The sequence below is a fragment of the Equus caballus genome, chromosome 1 (assembly GCF_041296265.1).
Source record: "Equus caballus isolate H_3958 breed thoroughbred chromosome 1, TB-T2T, whole genome shotgun sequence".
In the NCBI taxonomy this organism is placed as follows: domain Eukaryota; kingdom Metazoa; phylum Chordata; class Mammalia; order Perissodactyla; family Equidae; genus Equus; species Equus caballus.
Genome location: NC_091684.1, coordinates 149,996,447 through 150,017,078, shown reverse-complemented (window position 1 = coordinate 150,017,078; position 20,632 = coordinate 149,996,447). Strand labels below are relative to the sequence as shown.

The following is a 20,632-nucleotide window of genomic DNA, read 5'->3' as shown; positions in this document are numbered from 1 at the left end:
AGTTCAGAACATAACATTATAGGTTGTAACTTCGGAATGTTTTGTTCTACACCCATACTTAAGTGGATATTAAGAATGCAACTTTGTAGAAATTAACAGCAAAAAAGAATAGAACCTGTTAGTCATTATTAAATATGTGCTTATAAAATGTCCACTATTTACAGGAGAATCTATAATACATTCCTGTAAATTTTTTTTTTGAGATTCTGTATTTCTTTTTTTTTCTTAAAGATTGGCACCTGAGCTAACATCTGTTGCCAGATTTCTTTCATCTTCTCCCCAAAGCCCCACAGTACCTAGTTGTATATTGCAAGTCCTTCTGGTTGTGTTATGTGGGATGCTGCCTCGGCATGGCTTGGTGAGTGGTGCTAGGTCTGCGCCAAGGATCTGAACTGGGGAAACCCTGGGCTGCTGAAGTGCAATGCGTGAACTTAACCACTTGGCCATGGGGCTGGCCTCTCATTCCTGTTAATTTAAAGCTAATAAATGAATCATGAAAATATATAAAATAGTGGATAAGTGGCTGAGTGACGATAAATAAATGACAAGCAATAGGATATATTGGAGTATGTGAGGAAGCCATTTGGTGTAAAACTATTTTGGCCTGAACTTATTTTTCTAAAAGGGCCTGATGTGGCTGTTGAGCATGCATTGTATATCTGCTTTAAGTATTTGCTATGTCCCAAAGAGAAGAAGAATGCCTTTAAAGATAAGGATGTAACTTCCTCCACATCAGAATTTCCTTAAGGATAAGCATCTCTCTCTAAACTAAGGATTGGTTGCTGACCTGCTGCACTCACCTTGTGACCACTCACCTTGAGACTACCCACCTGCTGTGTTCATGGAATTGCTGTGCTGGTAAAGCAATCTCGTGACTCTTGTACAAAGGGATGTTCCAATCATATGTGATACATGCTCTTTGACTATAGATAACCACTCTGTACACTCTCACTTCTTTCAAGTGCTCCGTTCTTTTGTGAAAGGACTCTCCTGGGCTACATGGTCCTCAGGGTAGGCCCATAATAAACTCAACCCAATTTTGATTTATAGGTTAGTTGTGGATTATTTGCATCGACAGTGACAACAAGCAGGAGGCTTTCGCCATGTAAAATGGTAAGTATGGCTTCACAGTACTCCCTGATGTTTTAGCAACAGTTAATGAGATCTATATTTCCCAAAACTCTGAATAAATATTTAAAAAAAGAATTTTAAAAACCTCTATTTTATCTCTAATATATGTATATTTTCATTTATAATGTAATGTTGATTGGAGGAAAACATAGAACCTTTGACCTTGTCCTTAACGTCGTGCAAAACGTGCAGCTGAGACACAGACTACTTCGTGGACAGTAGCAGTGTACAATATCACTGGCTGTATTACCAGAACTCACCCAAAATCATGGCCTTCCTTAGATCTGTATCTAAACTGAGTCTTGTGTAAAGTGGAACTTATAGTCACTGATTCTTAGAGTGTGCATCATATACAGATTTCAATATACTCCTTTCTTTATAGATTTATTTCTAAAAAGGCTTATAGTTATTGAGTTTTGATTGCTATCATGTTATCTTGTTTAATTTTTCCTACTTAAAAGGTATCTCTTTCAGAAAATCATAGTGTTTGAAAATCCATACTTTTTTTTTTTTGAGGAAGATTAGCCCTGAGCTAACTAATGCCAATCCTCCTCTTTTTGCTGAGGAAGACTGGCCCTGAGCTAACATCCCTGCCTGTCTTCCTCTACTTTATATGTGGGACACCTACCACAGCATGGCTTTTGCCAAGTGGTGCCATGTCCACACCCGGGATACAAACCAGCGAACCCCGGGCCAGCAAGAAGCAGAACGTGCGAACTTAACTGCTGCACCACTGGGCTGGCCCACAAAATCCATACTTTTTAAATGACGTATTTTTCCCAGAAATATATTTAGAAACTTAAATAGGATTAAATAATGATGTTAAAAAGATAAAATGGCTTCACCATTAATTTTTTTTCAAACCATGTACTTCATATTTCATGCCACTGTATTTTTCTTTTTCTAGTTTAATTCTTTTGATAATTATGCTTCAGCTTGCAGATGCAGTCACAGTAGGCTATCTTTCCAAGGTGTGGGTCATTCCATCAAGACATATGCATTTGCCTGTTCTCTGAAAACAGTCTCAGCAAGAAATGGACAATTCAATTTTTATTCAGGCAAAGCAGAATTCTAAAAAGCAGGCTGTAATTTTAGGATATATTTTGTACATCACCTTGAATTTGATGTATTGACCCTTAAACACTATTTTATTTTTCTACATGACAAATAAGAAATATGGAGAATCTTAAATTTTTTTTCGTTGTAAAAGTAAAGCATGCTTATTATATAAAAAAATGGGGAAGTAGAAGGAATAAAATACCACGTCTTTGGAAGAATGTGTAATGGTTTGGAGCACAGATTTTTAGGGTCTAATAGACTAAGTTCATATCCTAGCTGTGCCATGAACTAACTGTATGACCTTGGGAATGTTAATGTACTTGCCTGTGCCTCAGTTTCTACAATTGAAGAATAGAGACGACGTTAATACTAACTATACCATAGGGTTGCTGTGAGATGAAATAAGTCATTCAGGTAAACCATCTGGCTCCAGGAAATATTTAGTAAGCATTCACTAACATCATCCAAAACAACCATTGTTGATTATTTGCTATTATGCTTTTTTCTCATGTATTTTTAACATTTGTTATAATAATAATATATGAATATGTATGCATGTATCGCTTTTCTTTTAAAATTAATTTTTAATAATTTTTTTATGACTGCAAAATTGTTTCTTACTCTTTGTAGTAAAATAAATGCAGATAGCACATTGGCTAAAAAGTCTTGTTCTGATCATGGAAGCCATTTAAAATGCTTTAGGGAGAGGGATAAGGGGCACATATGTACAGTAATGGATGGCAACTAGATGAACGCAATGTAGTCTATACAGAAGTTGAGATATAAGGATGTACACCTGAAATTTATATAATATTATAAACTAATGTTACCTCAATAAAAAAAAGTACTTTTTCTAGAGTGTCTTAGAGCACTGGTATAAACAGTTGAGCGTAGCCCTCCTCATCTGTGAGAATGCACAATATAACTGAACATTGGATACTTATCCCGAGGGAAATTAGACATCCCTCCTGGTAATTTATCTTCAGAGAGCACTTACAATGGGGTCCGTATGCTGCCTGCCTCAGTGATAGATATGTAACTTACAGTCAGTGTCTCTAAGGGAAACAGTCCCATTTACCACCCATCACCAGTTTCTATCTTGTTTCACCCAGGATAGAGTTCCCAGAAGACTCTTTGAACAGGAAAGAAGCTCTAACATTTTGTGAGACTGAAATATCTTAGTCATTGCCGTAGCAAAATACCACTGGCTGGGTGGCTTAAGCAACAGAAATTTATTTCTCATAGTTCCGGAGGCTGGAAAGTCCAAGATCAAGGTGCCAGCTGATTCAATTTCTGAAGAGGTCTCTCTTGCTGGTGGGCAAATAACCACCTTCTCACTGTGTCCCTGCACAAAGAGAGAGAAATCTTCCTCTACTTACAAGCATTCCTCTTATATGCATTTCTATCGGATTAGGGCTCCATCCTTATGACCTCATTTAACCTTAATTACCTTCTAAAGACCCTATCTCCAGATAGATACGGTTATATTGGGGTTAGGGCTTCAACATACAAATTTTAGAAGAAAACAATTCAGCTCTCGTATTCTGTACAGGTGAAGAGGAATTCAGGAAATGTCAATCCTATAATCTGGGTGAGTGCATTCTCCTTGCCCTACTATAGGACAGAAAAGAAATTTCTCCATTTTGTTGAACATCCCACATAATATCCTCATTAAAACATTTAGTGAACAGCTTACTGTGTGCTAGGAACGGTGCTGAGTCCTGGGGCTTGAGCTCTGTTCTTCAGAAACTCCATTGCCTCCACATCTAAACTCAAACTATGTTTCAAGTCTTTCAATGATTTGACCTCATCCATTTGGCGAAATTTACTTCTCGCATAGTATTCCAGTGTGAACCATTCACTCTACTTCATCTGTTTTTCTGCAAATGCTTTTGAGTGCTTACCATATGCTGAGTATATTGTTGGCATTGCGAATACAGAGACAACCAAACAAAATCCCTGCTTTCATAGATTTTAAAGCTAGTATGGGGCTCGGACAATAAACAAACAGAATAACATGATATCAGTTAGTAACCCTTATTGTGAAGAAATAATGATAGAAGGAGAGAGAAAAATTTAGGGGAATATATGTGCCATTTTACATACAGTGGTTAAAGAAGTTTTCTTGAATAATGGGGGTATTTTAATAATTGAGGGAAGGAGTTGTGTGACTATTTAGGGAAAGAGCATTCTAGGTAGAGGGCAGAGCAAGTGTGAAGTTCTTGAAGTGGGACCACGCTTGAAGTGGAGTAGCAAGCTGACCAAAGTGGGTGAGTGCAATAAACTAGAGGAAAGAATGGTGGAGATATAATTGAAGAGAGAGCCAGGGGCCAGATCATGCAAGACTTTGGAGCATGATGTCTTTGAGTTTCAAGTACGAAGGAAGCCTTTGGGAAGTTTGATGGCTGTGTTGAGAATAGGAAATAGCAGGCAAGTGTGAAGACAGGAGGCACTAGCAGTCATCCAGTCTAGAAGACCCATCTCTGCCTCATTATTATGTCTCACCTGCATTCCTGCTTCCTCCCCTTTTCTCTGATCTCTTAGTTGGTATTATACCACTCTTCTCTCCATTTGTTCAATCCTTTGTGATCCAGCTCAGGTCATTGTCTGATTTTATTCACTTCCAGCATATTTTATACTGGGGAAAAACATTGCAGGTGACTTATTTTCACATCTTTCAAATAGTTTAACACTCCTGGATTCTGGCAACTAAATCCATCATTTGGAAAATGATTTCTTAAATGTGTATGATTCTATTTTATTAAAGTAACACTTTTTTTTCCTGCTTTTTTTCTCCCCAAATCCCCCCAGTACATAGTTGTATATTTTAGTTGTGGGTCCTTCTAGTTTTGGCCTGTGGGACACTGTCTCAGCGTGGCCTGACGAGTGGTGCCATGTCTGTGCCCAGGATCCGAACACGTGAAATCCCGGACTACCGAAGCAGAGCACGCGAACTTTACCACTCAGCCAAGGGGCCGGCCCCATAAAGTAACACTTTTCTTACCTGCTGATTTCTGACTCCAAAGCCTTCTCTAAATGGAATGCAAAAGAGAATCCAGAAAAATATGCCTCTGGGCTGCCAGAAAAGATGCCCTAAAGTCCGTATGTTTTCCTCTTGCAGTCTCATATCCACAAACGACTGATAGAAGAGACAGATGATATTTAGAAGAGACATGTTAGAAGAGATACATGGTGGACTTGGCAAGAAGTTTCTCTCTTTTCCTGTTTCTAGGGATCTCACTTATTATCCCACTGACCATAAAGAAGAATTTGTTTTTCCCCAGCTGATAGGATGGACTACTCATCTTACTCAGCATAATATAGGGTAAAGTCAGTCCCACAGTATGTAAACCACTCCATCAGTAGGCAATATTAGGGACACCTGAAGGAATGAACTGGGATGTTCTGACCTGAAGGAGCAAGGATATATCTGACATTTTTTAAAGTTCAGAAGTGAGAGGTCCTGGGAGAGCTATAGTTGACAAGTTAGAAAGCGTTTCTAATTCTTATTTTTTTCTTTTTTTCTTTTAAGATTGGCACCTGGGCTAACAACTATTGCCAATCTTCCTCTTTTTTTTTTTAAGGATTGGCACCTGAGCTAACAACTGTTGCCAATCTTTTTTTTTTCCTGCTTTATCTCCCGAAACACCCCCTGTACACAGCTGCATATCTTAGTTGCCGGTCCTTCTAGTTGTGGGATGTGGGACACCGCCTCAACGTGGCCTGATGAGCAGTGCCATGTCCCCGCCTAGGATCCGAACCCTGGGCAGCAGAGTACGCAAACTTAACCACTCAGCCACGGAGCCGGCCCCTCTAATTCTTAAGCTTTCTGTTCTTCTCTTCCACTTCCATGTCTTTCCACTGTTCATCTTCCTTTTTATGTATCTCTTTGCCATCTCCCTACCTGGGAGGAAGGAGGGTGAGTTTTTTGTATCATCCTATTTAATCAGTCTATTCTTTAAGAACCAGAGAGAAATTTCTGGAAATAATGAAAAAATAGAGCACAATGCTTAGACATTGTATCTCAAGACTGCCTGCTAAAGCATTACTCTTTATAATGGTGACTGCATAATGCATTTATTTAAGTTTAGCGTCTATTTTTTATGTTGCAGCTGTGGCACCTGAATTAATCAAGATTAATAATGGCTCTGCAAATAATGAGCAGTGTTGAAACAACTGTGGCATTGGTTCTCAATGAATGACTGTTGAATTCAATTTCAATAATAATCTGTCCCATTAAATGAATGACACAAGTCCTGAGAAAGGCAACTTGTATATCCTGCTCATAATTATGACAGCTCTGAGGAGATAGGAAGGCCCTTTGTGGGCTCCTTAAAAAGACAATAAAATGGAAATTTTACTCAGGTTTCCAACAGACCTCTGGATTGGGCCAGAGCGGCTTGAAACTTGCTACTATCAGTTATTGGTTGTGTGAGGTATAATTTCTCTAAGTTTGAATTTTCTTATCTATAAGATGGTAATAATGATTGACACCACTCTTAGACTTTGACAAGAAAGGCCCTTGCCCTGGGCCCTACTCTGGCCCTTTTCTGACTATGCCCTTCCCCAAGGTGTGAAGAGTTAGCATGGCTAAGGACATGTGCCCACCCAGAGCCTGCAGCACCCCTGTCTCCACCCCACAGACCACTCCAAGTATCTAGGACCCCAGAATTTTAGGCTTATAGAGCTCTGAGTCTGCTTTCAGAGCCTGCCTGAGGTAGCCAAGGAGGGGCTGCCTGAGGGATGGGAGGGTGTGAATGGAGCTTGTATGTTCAGCTAGACACCCACAATTGTGCATTTCAGGCACCTTCTGCAGTGCAGGTGGAGCTTGAGACAAGAAGAGAAGAATGGTGCACATAGGATGGGTACCCTAGGGTACCCGTGTGTACCCTAGGGCAGCCACATTTCTGCAAACCTCCAAGGAATGAGAACAAGAAATTTGAAACTGGAATTCCAGGTTGTTATGATGTACATTTTTCAAGGTAGGGGGATGGAATATATTTTATTTAGCAGGTTGTTACCTTGATTTACTATTATTTTTAAAGATCATTTGTAATTTGAGATAATCGCAAATTCACATGCAGTTGTAAGAAAAAATACAAGGGATCTCTGGTACATTTTGCCTAGTTTCCCCAAATGGTAACATTTTGCAAAATTATAGCATAGTATCACAATCCAGATATTGACATTGATACAATCCAAAGATCATGTTCTGATTTCCCCAATTTTACTTGTACTGCTTGGTGTGTCTGTGTGTATTAAGTTCTACAGATTTTACCACCTGTGTAGGTTCCTGTATTTATTACCACAGTCAAGACACTAAACAGTTCTAATGCCACAAGGATTCCTTGTGAATTTATTACTTTTAAATATATAGACACATAGAATGTCTCAGCAAATGAGGGAGAGTAGTGTTAAAAATAAATGTTTGACTTCGGCTAAATTGAAAGTAAAGTAATCTATCAGAAAGCAGGACACTTCTGACAGGGAAAACCCTTCCTGAAACCAAATGCTACTATTAACCCAGTGATTCCATTGGGACAGGTGTTTTTTTTTCCCACACGGGCATTTATAGATGGGGATTGTGGGAGGGTTGTACTTGAAATTGCTGCCTCTGATTCCCGGGTCAGGTTGTTTCTCTGTCCTTTATTGCTCAATACTCCATATCTATATATTGTTAGCCCAACACTCCTTTTATTCTTTATTGCTCAATATTCTGTGTCTATGAATACAGGAAAGCTGACCCTGAGGCAACTCTCACATTTTAGCAAAGCTCTTAGGCTTCCTAGGAGCTCTGATTTCCATAGAGTTTGTAGGAGAGTTGAGGGCCCTCCTGCACATCTTATTAGGAACCACAAACTTCTCAGGCTTACACTCTACCCTGGATATAGGTTTTAGGGCAACTAGGCCAACTCATGTTCTACTGAGTGGTTAACAAGGCAGAAAGGGCTTTTATTACCTGCTAATAGTGGGAGTTACTATTGAAGCATGTGAAAAAAGAGAAAGCACTATGCAAGGAGGAGATAAAAGATAAGACCCACAGAGAAATAATCCAATGAAAAGAATTACGGTTAGGTTATAGTCAGGATTCAGCTTTGGAACAGTCCCACCCCTGAACTCCCTGCAGCTTGTCCCAAATGTTCTGCGGTCCACCCTGGAATCCGTTTGATGGTTGGCAGGAGCTTCTGTTCTACCTCCGTCCACCAGATACAGCCTGTTGGCCCGCTGACAGGCTGGCTCATTCTTCAAGCTCTTCTTTTCCAGTCTTTTGGCATCTAAGTCTCTGTATTTTCAGCAGTTGGTTGACTCCTAACAGGAGCCAAGACCTAATCTGGGAACGAAGCCAGGATCCAGGGCAGCCAAAAAGGCAAAAGTTGGCTGTGAAAGTAAACCTAGTGCTTCCTCAGGGACTCTGGGTGTTAGCAATGCTATGGAAGCAAACCCTTTGTTTAATTTAGGGTCCATGTTTTTGGTAGAGATATATATACACACACACACACATATTTTTTCCCATATATATGTTAGACAAATGACTGAAACCCCAAATTTAGTGCAACTGTGAACATATATTTGTGATAGTTGCTAAGAACATAATCTGGGTAGCAGAATTACATAGGGAGGAGTGGGAGGGAGCAGAAGGTAATTCTATTTGCAACTTGAGTGCTGTCAAAGCATATTTCGGGAGAAATTTAATTTTATTTCAGTCTTATAAGTGTTTTTTGGTTCTTTAATTTTTTTAAATACAGAAAGATTATTAATAAATAAATAAGACCATTATCTTACCATACAGAAAAAATGACTGTTAGTTTCTTTTCTTTTATCCATATATTTACCATAAATCATATTTGTAAGAGTTTAAAAGTAGTATATGATTATTATACAAAATATGGAAAAATCAAAAATAGAAATGAAATTAAAATCATCCATAATATACTACCCATAACACCACTATTGACATTTTGGTGTATATCCTTCTAAAATGTGTGTGTATATACCATTTGTGAAAACATATGCAATACATGCTTTAACAAAGTTGAGTTATAGTATATACCTATTTTATAATCTGCTTTTTCTACTTAATGATGTAGCTTGAACATTTTCCCATATTCTTATAAAACATGACTTTTAATGATTAAATAGTATTCCATCACACAGATGTGCCATAATTGACTTCACATATTTTGGATATGTAAGTGGTTTCCAATTTGTCATTGTAGAATAGAATGTGGCAGAAATTTAGTACTTCTGCATTCGGTGTCAGAGGGACTTGCTGAAAATGACTGTTCATTCTGTCTGTTGCTGCCAGCCCCTGCTGTTTCCGGAAACTTGCTGTATCAACCATCTCTTTTCCCATTGAGAGCATGGGGATCTTATTATAAAGGTGGTATAGCTAAGAGTGTGGCTGCGGCAAGGCCAAACCGACCTGGGTTCAAATCTTAAACCTGCCATTTTCCAGCTCTCAAAGACTCAGTTATCTCACATTTAATTAGGGTTATTGTAAGGATACATGAGACAAGGTACCTAAATTTATGTTGCTATTTAGCTGATAGTGTTATCACTTATTTTCTCTTCTTTGAGATGTATTTATTGAGCAGTTGAATGTGGCAAGCATTGTGTTAGGTGCTGAAGATACAAAGATGGGAAAAACAAGCATAGCCCTGGCCCTGTGGCTTTTGACAGGCCAGTGTTATAGACAATCAACAAGCAATCATGTTTTTAAAAATTCAGAATTGCAGCTATGCCAAGTGCTAGGAAGGAGAGAGACCTGGTACAAGGAGATCTGTCAGAGGGGATTTGATGTGGCCACAGAGGGGCTCTTGTGTTCTCAGAGGGAACATGGGCCTTTGCGCTTTGATTCTGGACAAGAAGAGAGGGCTACAGGGAGACTGGTATCTACCAGAAAATGCTCTACTTGCTCTAAGATCTTTTCTTGTCTTCTCTCCCAAATGAAAAGAAACTGTATGAATGTGACTTTGCAATGGTACACTGCAGACTGGGACCAGCAGGAAATGTCTTTAACTCTTTCCTGCCCACTGTGCATGGCCTTTGATGATCTTTCTTGTTTATAGTATCTGTGCTTTCATAGCCTTTTGTCCATTCCTCCAAGATGGATTGTTGAAATATGCTTCTTTGCCTGAGTGTCTGTTCTCTCCCATCTTCTTTACTCTGCCGCACTGGCAATCGTCATATTGCCAGTGCTTAGCAGGGCACTGGGCACACAGTAGGTTCTCACAACATGCATGGTAGGGCAGCTGCTAGAGAGGGTTCAGTGAAGAAGGGGACGAAGGCATTCCAGACAAGGAGACATGAGGTAAATTGGTGAGAAAGGATGAGCAACATCACCTGCAATAAGAGTATCAAGGTATGGCTGTATCAGGAGCAGGGAGAGGCTGGGGAAAGGCTGTTAGGTGGAAAAATAGGAGACGACACTAGGAAAGTAGTTGGAGCTGAGTTGTGAAATGTCTTCTGTCATTAATACTAGAAACAAATTTTAAGAAAACAGACTGGAAAAGAGAAGAGGGCTTTAAAAAAATAGAAGTTAAATACTGCTAATTATCTGACAGCACAGAAAAACAACAGAGAGCAAAACAAATCCTCCCAGCTGTGATCAGCTTGCTTAAGGATCTTGAACTTCACAAGCCTCTCGGGAACTAAAACCTTCATGGTCTGCTATCCTTGCAATCATGAAGTTAATATCATCTTCAATGTCTGAAGGTAAAGGGGCCTTTAAAACAGAGAAATATAGCATCTTATTTTTTAAAAATTTTTGGTTAGTTTTTATATTTTTATTTTAAAATATATAGACAATAAGATTTTATAACTTTAACATCATGAATACATTTCTCATTATTAACAAATGTCTTCATACACCAATAGATTAGAAAGTTTACTTGCATAAACTTTCAAGTTTATGCAGCAAAGTAAGAAATCTCATTGTTACTGGAATAAATAGGCACTTAATATGCTTGGCTCCATTCTGTTATCTATGGATTATAGAGAGGTTTTATGTGAATGTGTTCCTGTGTGTAAAACTGTGTTTCCAAAGAACTCACTTAATTACCTCTTGTCCTAATTCCTAGAGACACACTTGGGGGCTCATACTGACTGGGCTGTGAGGCTGCCTGCTATCTCATTCTGGTCTCTTCCCTGAGGATTCAGGATTCCTGACCTCAGCCAGAACGGATTATACCCCATGAGTGGGCAATCATATAGATTTTGCCAACAAACATTCTGATTTGGTGCCAAGCCTGGGGAAAAAATAGGTATATAAGAGTCCAAGAAAACAGATGCCACACTCAAATTAGGGTAATTTAAAGAGGGTTTATTTATGAGAGACTAATTACAGAAGTTCGGAGGAGTGAAGGTCCTATCAGAATTTCTAAGAGATGAGTAACTCCTTTCATGTGCAGCTTTGCATATCATTGCCTGTTTGGAAAAGAAAATGCAGTGTACCTGTGTGCATACATCAGCAATTTTATGTACAATTAAAATGAATCAAGAAGAGGAAAATGAAAGACTAAAGAAAATCTACCATAGTCATCAGGGGGTGTTGAAATCAAATCACAGTTTTCTAATTTAGACTACATTGCCTTACGCAGGAGCACAGTTCTAGAGAAAAGTAGCATGTTCTTTCCTTATTTACTAGACAAGCTCTGTCTGCTGCTGGAACACACCAGCAGTGTCTTGATTCTCCATTTCCAGCTCTGCAGGAGCATCTGTTTTATTGATTGGCTGCCCACCAAATCAGGAGCTGATCTGCCTTATTGAAAAGCCCAGTGTTCACAATATGTTTTCATTAGTTTACTAAGTGGTATAAACATCTTAAACTGCACTGCAGCACCTCCCCTGCAAGTTCAAATTAATTTGATCTTTATTCTCAGTCTTGACTCTGTACATGGGCTTTTCATTGGCCAAGGTCAATGTGGAGTAGTTTTAGCTGCTATTTTACAAAAGAGGTGCTGGACAGCATCACACTAGCACACAGACAGCATTAGGAGACAGCAAGAGAGGGAGGTGATAGTCTTTCTGGAAGTTTTAATATTTTGCTTTTGTATTTACATGTTTAGTATAACTGGAATTGTTTTTTGTATATAGTGTGAGGTAGGGACCCAATTTCACTTTTCTTTATATGGATTTCCCCCCCAGCACTATTTATTGAATAGTCCACCCTTTCCCCAGTGATTTGCAATGCCACTGAACACATATAAGGAAATGTGTGTTGGTCAGATTCTGAGCTCTGAATTGCGTTCTATTGGTCTGTTTTTTTTTCTTTAATAAAATTAACTACTTTCCTTTCTTTTTCCTTTTTTTTTTATTGAGGTAACATTCGTTTATAACGTTATATAAATTTCAAGTGTAGATCATTATATTTCGATTTCTGTGTAGACTGCATCATGTTCACCACCCAAAGACTAATTATCATTCATCACCATACACATGTGCCAGTCACCCCATTAGCCCTCCTCGCTCTCCCCTTCCCCTCTGGTAACCACCAATCTAATCTCTGTATCTATGTGATTGTTTGTTGTTGTTGTTTTTATCTTCTATTTATGAGTGAGATCATACAGTATTCGACTTTCCCCCTCTGACTTATTTCACTTAGCATAGTACCCTCAAGGTCCATCCATGTTGTTGCAAATGGCAAGATTTCATCTTCTTTTATAGCTGAGTAGTATTCCATTGTGTATATATACCACATCTTCTTTATCCATTAGTCCTTTGATGGGTAATTTGTTTCCAAGTCTTGGTTATTGTGAATAATGCTGCAGTGAACACACAGGTGCATTTATCTTTACGCATTCATGTTTTCATGTACTTTGGGTAAATACCCAGCAATAGAATAGCTGGATTGTATGGTAGTTCTATTCAAAATTTTTTGAGGAATCTCCATACTGTTTTCCATAGTGGCTGCACCAGTTTGCATTCCCACCAGCAGTAAATGAGGGTTCCCTTTTCTTCACATCTCCAACACTTATTTCTTGTCTTGTTAATTATAGGCATTCTGATAGGAATGAGGTGATATCTCATTGTAGTTTTGATTTGCATTTCCCTAATAATTAGTGATGTTGAACATCTTTTCATGTGCCTTTTGGCCATCTGTATATCTTCTTTGGAAAGATGTCTGTTTAGATCTTTTACCCATTTTTTAATGGGGTTGTTTGGTTTTTTGTTGTGGCGATGTATGAGTTTTTATATATTTTGGATATTAACCCCTTATGAGATATATGGTTTGCAGATATCTTCTCCCAGTTGTTGGGTTGTCTTTTCATTTTGTTGATGGTTTCCTTTGCTGTGAAGAAGTTTTTTAGTTTGATGTAGTCCCATTTGTTGATTTTTTTTTCAATTGTTTCCCTTGCCCGGTCAGACATGGTACTTGAAAACATGCTGCTAAGACTGATGTCAAAGAGTGTACTCCTTATGTTTTCTTCCAGAAGTTTCATGGTTTCAGGTTTTACATTCTAGTCTTTAATCCATTTTGAGTTAATTTTTATGTATGGTGTAAGATAATGGTCTACTTTCATTCTTTTACATGTGGCTGTCCAGTTTTCCGAACTCCATTTATTAAAGAGACTTTCCTTTCTCCATTGTATGTTCTTGGCTCCCTTGTTGAAAGTTAGCTGTCCGTAGATGTGTGGGTTTATTTCTGGGCTCTCAGTTCTGTTCCATTGATCTGTGTGTCTGTTTTTGTGCCAGTACCATGTTGTGTTGATTATTAGACCTTTGTAGTATATTTTGAAATCAGGGAGTGTGATACCTTCAGCTTTGTTCCTTTTTCTCAGGATTCCTTTGGCTATTTGTGGTCTTTTGTTGTTCCATGTAAATTTTGAGATTCTTTGTTCTATTTCTGTGAAAAATGTCATTGGAACTTTGATAGGGATTGCATTGAATCTATAGTCACTTTAGGAAGTATGGACATTTTTAACTATGTTAATTCTTCCAATCCAAGATCACAGAATATTTTTCCATTTCTTTATGTCTTCTTCAATTTCTTTCAACAATGTTTTACAGTTTTCAGTGTACAGGTCTTCCACCTCTTTGGTTAAATTTATTCCTTGGTATTTTATTCTTTTTTTGCAGTTGTAAATGGGACTGTATTCTTAGTGTACAGATGCTCAACTGATTTTGGTATGTTGATTTTGTATCCTGCAACTTTATTGCATTCATTTATTATTTCTAAAAGCTTTTTGGTATATACTTTAGGATTTTCTATATATAAAATCATGTCATCTGCAAATAGAGACAATTTCACTTCTTCTTTTCCATTTGGTTCCCTTTTATCTCTTTTTCTTGTCTGATTGCTCTGGCTAGGACTTCCAATACTATGTTAAATAAGAGTGGTGAAAGTGGGCATCCTTGTCTGGTTCCTGATCTTAAAAGGATACCTTTCAGCTTTTCTCCATTGAGTATATTACCTGTGGGTCTGTCATATATGAGCTTTATTATGCTGAGGTACTTTCCTTCTATACCCATTTTATTCATGGTTTTCATCATGAATGGATGCTGTATCTTCTCAAATGCTTTCTCCACATCTATTGAGATGATCATGTGATTTTTATTCTTCATTTTGTTAATGTGGTGTATCATGTTGATTGATTTGTGGATGTTGAACCATTCCTGCATCCCTGGAATAAATCCCACTTCATCATGGTGTATGATCTTTTTAATGTATTGTTATATTCAATTTGCTAGTATTTTGTTGAGGATTTTTGCATCAAGGTTCATCAGTGATATTGTCTTGTAATTTTCTTTTTTTGTGTTGTCCTTGTCTGGTTTTGGTATGACGGTAGTGTTGGCCTCACAGAACGAGTTAGGAAGCTTCCCTTCCTTTCCAATTTTTTGGAAGCATTTGAGAAGGATAGGTATTGTCTTCTTTAATGTTTGGTAGAATTCAACATGGAAGCCATCTGGTCCTGGGCTTTTATTTTTGGGGAGGTTTTTGATTACTGTTGCAATCTCCTTACTGGAGATTGGTCTATTCAAATTCTCTGTTTTTTTTTTTTTATTCAATTTTGGAAGGTTGTATGACTCTAAGAATTTATCCATTTCTTCTAGATTATCCAATTTGTTGGCATATAGCTTTTCATAGTATTCTTGTATAATCTTTTGTATTTCTGAGATGTCCATTGTAATGTCTCCTCTTTTGTTTCTGATTTTATTTATTCAATGCATTACTTTTAAATCAATGTATTCCTACCAACTTGCTAAACTAATGGCTTAATTAGTTAGTTTATTTGACTTAATGTTGCTATTTTGTTGGGTAGAGTTTCCTCCTTTAATCATCAGTTTGGGGGAGTATTTTTCTATTTTTTACTCTTCATTAAAAAGTTTAAATTAGCTTATAATTTTTCATGAAAAATTTTAAAATTCGTATTGGGATAATATAAATTTATAGATCAATTTGGGAAGGATCCATATCTTTAAATATTATCTTCTTATCTATAAGCATGATATATTTATCCATTATTTGTCTTCTTTAATGCTTTCAAAAAGTTTTATAATTTTCTCCATAAAATTATCACACATATGTTATGCCATTCGTTCATTCATTCACTTATTATTTTCTTAGAGAGCTTACTTTTCAAATAGCAAATTTGCCAGCATTGTGTCCTTCTTGATTTTAGATCAATGTGGTTTTTTTCATTAGTTGTGATGTTTACTGTAGGCTTTTGTAGATATGTTTTTATCAAGTTAAGTTCCTTTCTAGACTTAGTTTTTACTATGAATAGATGTTAAATTTTATTGAATGCTTTAATTCATCTGTTGAGATGGCTATAGGGTTTTCTTCTTAATGTGGAAAATTACATTAATTGATTTTTGAGTATTAAAACATTCTAACATCTCTATTCAACTTGATCATGATGAACTGTGTTTTTATACATTTAAATTTCTCTTGAAATTTCATTTAGGATATATGCATAATTTTGTGAGATGGATTAACCTATAATTTTCCATTCTCATACTGTTCTTGTCTGATTTTAGGTCAATATTTTGCCATCCTTATAAAATAATTTAGAGAAGATTTGCTTAATTTTTTGTTTTCTGGAAAAGTTTATAAAAACATTTGAATATTTGATATAAATTACTAGTAAGCCCTAAAGTCTTGGTGATTTTCTGCAAAGAGGAGGTTGGTTAGAATTTTACTATTAATTCAATTTCTGGTTTCAGATATATTCAGATTTTTAATTTCTTATTAAGTTATGTCTGATAAATAATGTTATAGGAAATTTAAAATTTGTCCAGGTTTTCAAATTCATTGACATAGTATCTTCTAAATGTGATTATAGCTCTAGCTATGACCTTTTTTGATTCCAAGTATTTTATATTTGTTCTTCTCTCTTTTTTCCATGATTTCTAAAATATGTATAAAATGTGTATATGCATGACTATGTAGGCATGCACATATGTGTATATGTATACTTGTCTGTGGGGGGGTGTGTGTGCACTCTTTCACACTGTGAGAAACTTGACTCCCAACAACACCACATTTACTTAATTGTTCAATTCTATAATACATCTAAAGCAGTTTTAGAACCACTTCAATATGCTATCTAATGACAATTTCTATTACTAAGAACACTTTTGGTCTTAAGGATAATTTTGTGTGATAAAATTTTGCTTCACTAGCTTTCATCCTTTTTTTCCCTTTCAGTGTCTTTGCATTTTAGCTTTGACTCCTATAAATGACATATGAATTTTCTCATCTGCTGTGACAAACTCTGTTTTTTAACTTGCTGTTTTAGTTCATTCACATCTGTTATGATTACTGTGGATATTTGGACGTATCTCTAACATTTTATATGGTACTTTCTATTTGTTCCTTTTTTTCCTCTGCTTTTTTCCCCTCCTACATTGCCTTCATTGGATTGATTTATTTTTTGCTCTCTTTGGTTGAAAATTATGTATACTATTTTTATTTTTTAAAGGTTACCTGTAAAATTTTGATACGCAGATGTGTTATAATGATGGCTAATATTAATTAATAACTCTATATGAGAACTTTAGAAGACTTAACTCTAATTTCCTGCCTCTCATCCTACATGTTATTGATAGCAAGTATTTTATTTCTGTTCTATCTTTTACTGTCCCTCTCATCCAGTAAGACTCATATCTCTAAGTTTATTAAAACTGCAAATACTTTCAGTGATTTGTTACTTGTAACCAAATGAATTTTGACAGGATGATAGAGCAGCTTCTCCAACTTCACATTTGGGTGTTTATGCTAAGAACCTACTCCTTCAACACTATATAAAAATTAGCAATTGATATTATGATGTTTATTATTAATCTTAGAGAATTGTCTCCTCAATGAAATTATACTCAGAGGAAGAAGCATACATGTTAAGTATTTTAGCTATGAGGAAATAATTTGAGGACAGCAACCATATGCCTGAAAACCATTTCTCTTGTTCTAAACTTTAGAAAATTGTCTCCTTAGAATTTCAACTCTATCAAAATGAGATAATATGCTAAACTAAGTAATTTACCAAAAGCTTGCTGTCAAGGAGTTCATCGATATTCTCTGGAAAGCAGTATGGCTTACATCTGCTTCTGGCTAAGTGAAACCAGAGGCTCAAACTGGGAAGAAGCATGGAGAAAAGAGAATTGGAATGGAGGTCTGAGAGATTTGAGCAGCAGTAAGTTGAGGTACTAGGCCCTGGCGGTGGAGCTCAAGGACAGGGTTCAAAATGTGGAGGACCAGCAAATGGTTAACACAACCTCTTCTTGCCTTGATGTCCAGTTCTTATAGCACTTGAGTAATTCTTCTAAATTCTTCTATCATCATTACAGGCCCCATTTTTGCTATGAATCAAGGCATTGAGGAAGTGTCAATGTAAGCCCTCAAAACTGGGATGGGAAGAAAAAGAGGATCAGATATGAATGAGCAGGATCCATTATTACTGACCTGTGAGCAGAGCAGAGGGGGCATAGCAAAAGGGAACATAATTCTAGGTGCCAGGATTGCAGTGTGATAAGTGAAGGTATCGGATTCAGAGGCTCAGTCCAGGCTCAGAGCTGTTAGAAGTGAGCGAGAAGTCAAAATTTAGGGGCTCAGGTCTGGCACAGACAAAGTACAGAGGGTCTCATAAACAGCGATGATTTGCTTTTGTTTGCCTTTTTTTGACTGCTTACTGTGTGCCAAGAAATTCATAAATATCATCTCTAATGTTCTCAAGAATCTTGGAGAATTGGAGTATTTTCAATCCCTATTTTACATGAAGAAACTGGGATTAAAAGGTGTTAGGAGATTGACCATTTTACATCTATCAGTCAGCAGAGCTAGGATTTATGTATCAGTTTATTTTACTCAGAGTCTGTGCTTTTTCCACTACAGCTTGCCATCTCTCAATGAAATGAATTCCTGTTCCTTTCAACTGGGTCTTGACAGATCCAACCACAGGTTAGGCTGAAAAATACGCATTTTTCCTTCTTTAAAATATGTCTTGGGTGGATTTTCTTATTCTGCACTTCATCACAACCTCTTTCTCCAGACATTTTTATTAAGCATAAATCCGCAGGCAACTAATAGACATTAAAGGAGTTAGGTCAGATATCCTACCTGAGAACCAATATGTGGAAAGATTACCTACCATATGAAATGAAAAAGAAAATGTTTGTAGTACATGTGATAAATGGGTGCTTCCCACGAGATGCCCTAGGAATAGAAGGTTTGTGATTTTTGTTTAGGAAAGATTGTTTTCTTAATAAGATCTATGGTCTTATTTAATGGAAATGAACCCTGGAAGATTGTCAGGGATTTTATGTGGATTTGTACTGCTTGCCAGAGATAGTAAATAAGATTGTCACTGCAGCTGATTAATTTTCAGGACAAAATTTGCATCTCCTTTCTTCAGGGATAGTGTTGCCATGGTGATGTTATGACATCAAGCTTTGCACAGAGCATTGCTGCTTCTTACCTATTGACTTTGGCATGAGTTGGGTAGAAAGAATATCTTGACCATTTGGGGAAGATTTTTATATGTGTTAAAGCCAGGGTAAGGATATAGAATTGTCTGTTAAAATTTTGACTCTGTGACTGTCTTAATACCTCTTTCTATTTTGATGGCCGTTGTAATATTCTGAACATAAGTGTGAAGACCAAACTATATGCTTGCATTTGCGTAAATGTAAGCTTTCAGTAAGTGTGTTTCTTTTACACTCTGAAAATTGTACAGACTTTTATTCCTATTGAGCAGGAGAATTGGAATCTTTGCATAGTGGAAAGAACATTGACCTTAGAGTGGGAAATAGAAATTAAAGTCCAATATTGCTTTCTACTATGTGACTTTGAATTTAATCTCCGTGAATTTTGTTTTGCTTATTCATAAAGTGTGAATAGTTTCTGTTGTTGAGAAGATAAAAAACCACTTTCCAGGTATAAAGTATCATCACATATGAACTTCCTGGCAACACAGCACTCTGGTTTACCTTCGGGGAAACTATTCTCCATTATTTTCAATCCATAATGTTCAGATTAGACTGACAATTTCCCTAGACATTGACCGAGGTTGTGACACAGAACTGGCCAATTAGCGTTCTGAATCTCCCTGGTCATAATAAATAGTTTAGGATGGATTCATAACACAAGCCACGCCACTGAGAAACCTTCTTGAGACTTCTGTTGAATATATTTAGAGAACTATACTCTCTTTCAAGTATAGTTGCTTAGCTGGTAGGATATAAGTCTGAGTTGAGAGATATCTGTGTTACCAGTTGGGGACATTTAGCCTAAAAATCAAGTTGACACATAGAGAAATTGAGCTGAGGGAGAGAGATGGCACAGTTTGACCACTTGCACTCTTCAGCATCTGCTCCTTAATGTTTCAAAAATTATGTGAGCTGATTTATTGCTTAAGCTGATTTGAGTTGGGTTTCTATCACTTGAAACTGAAGAAATTCTGCATACTTGAATCACCAACATACTTATATAGATACACAGATTATTTTTAATTAAAAATTGCTAATTATCTAGAATTTTGCTCATAGCTAGAGTAGTCAAAGATCAGCCATCTCTGACTTTGATATAACATTCCCCTTAGATGTTTCTCAGTTGAATTTTTTTTTACCATATTAACATTTCTTTTTATGAACATTGAATTGGGTCAGTTATGTAGTAAGTATAATTGATTTTTTAGAATGGATATTTTTTTGCTTTATTTGCTCGCATTTTACTTATTTTTTACAATAAGTAATGAAACCATGACACTAGGGATATTGTTTATGGAGGGACAAATGGGTGAGAAGAGGACCAAGGTTAGAAGCCTGAAGACAGTATGTCATACATATATGGAGAAGGAAGAGTCCATGAAGGAGAATGAAAATGAAGGTAAAGTGCTACAGAGTCTAGTGAGTAACTGAAATCTTTCAGGAGTGGGATAAAGATCTGCATATTTAAATGCAACACAGGAACCCAGTAAAATAGAGGCTGAAAATTTCCTTTGGG

At 36.9% G+C, this 20,632-nt stretch overlaps 1 long non-coding RNA gene and 1 pseudogene across 1 annotated transcript in view; one reads left to right on the top strand and one right to left on the bottom strand.

Annotated features, from left to right (window-relative positions):
• LOC111767715 (uncharacterized) overlaps positions 1-20,632 on the top strand; it is an 85,780-nt gene that overhangs the window by 42,410 nt on the left and 22,738 nt on the right. The window lies entirely within an intron of this gene.
• Positions 10,808-12,105, bottom strand: LOC102148757 (small ubiquitin-related modifier 2 pseudogene; annotated as a pseudogene).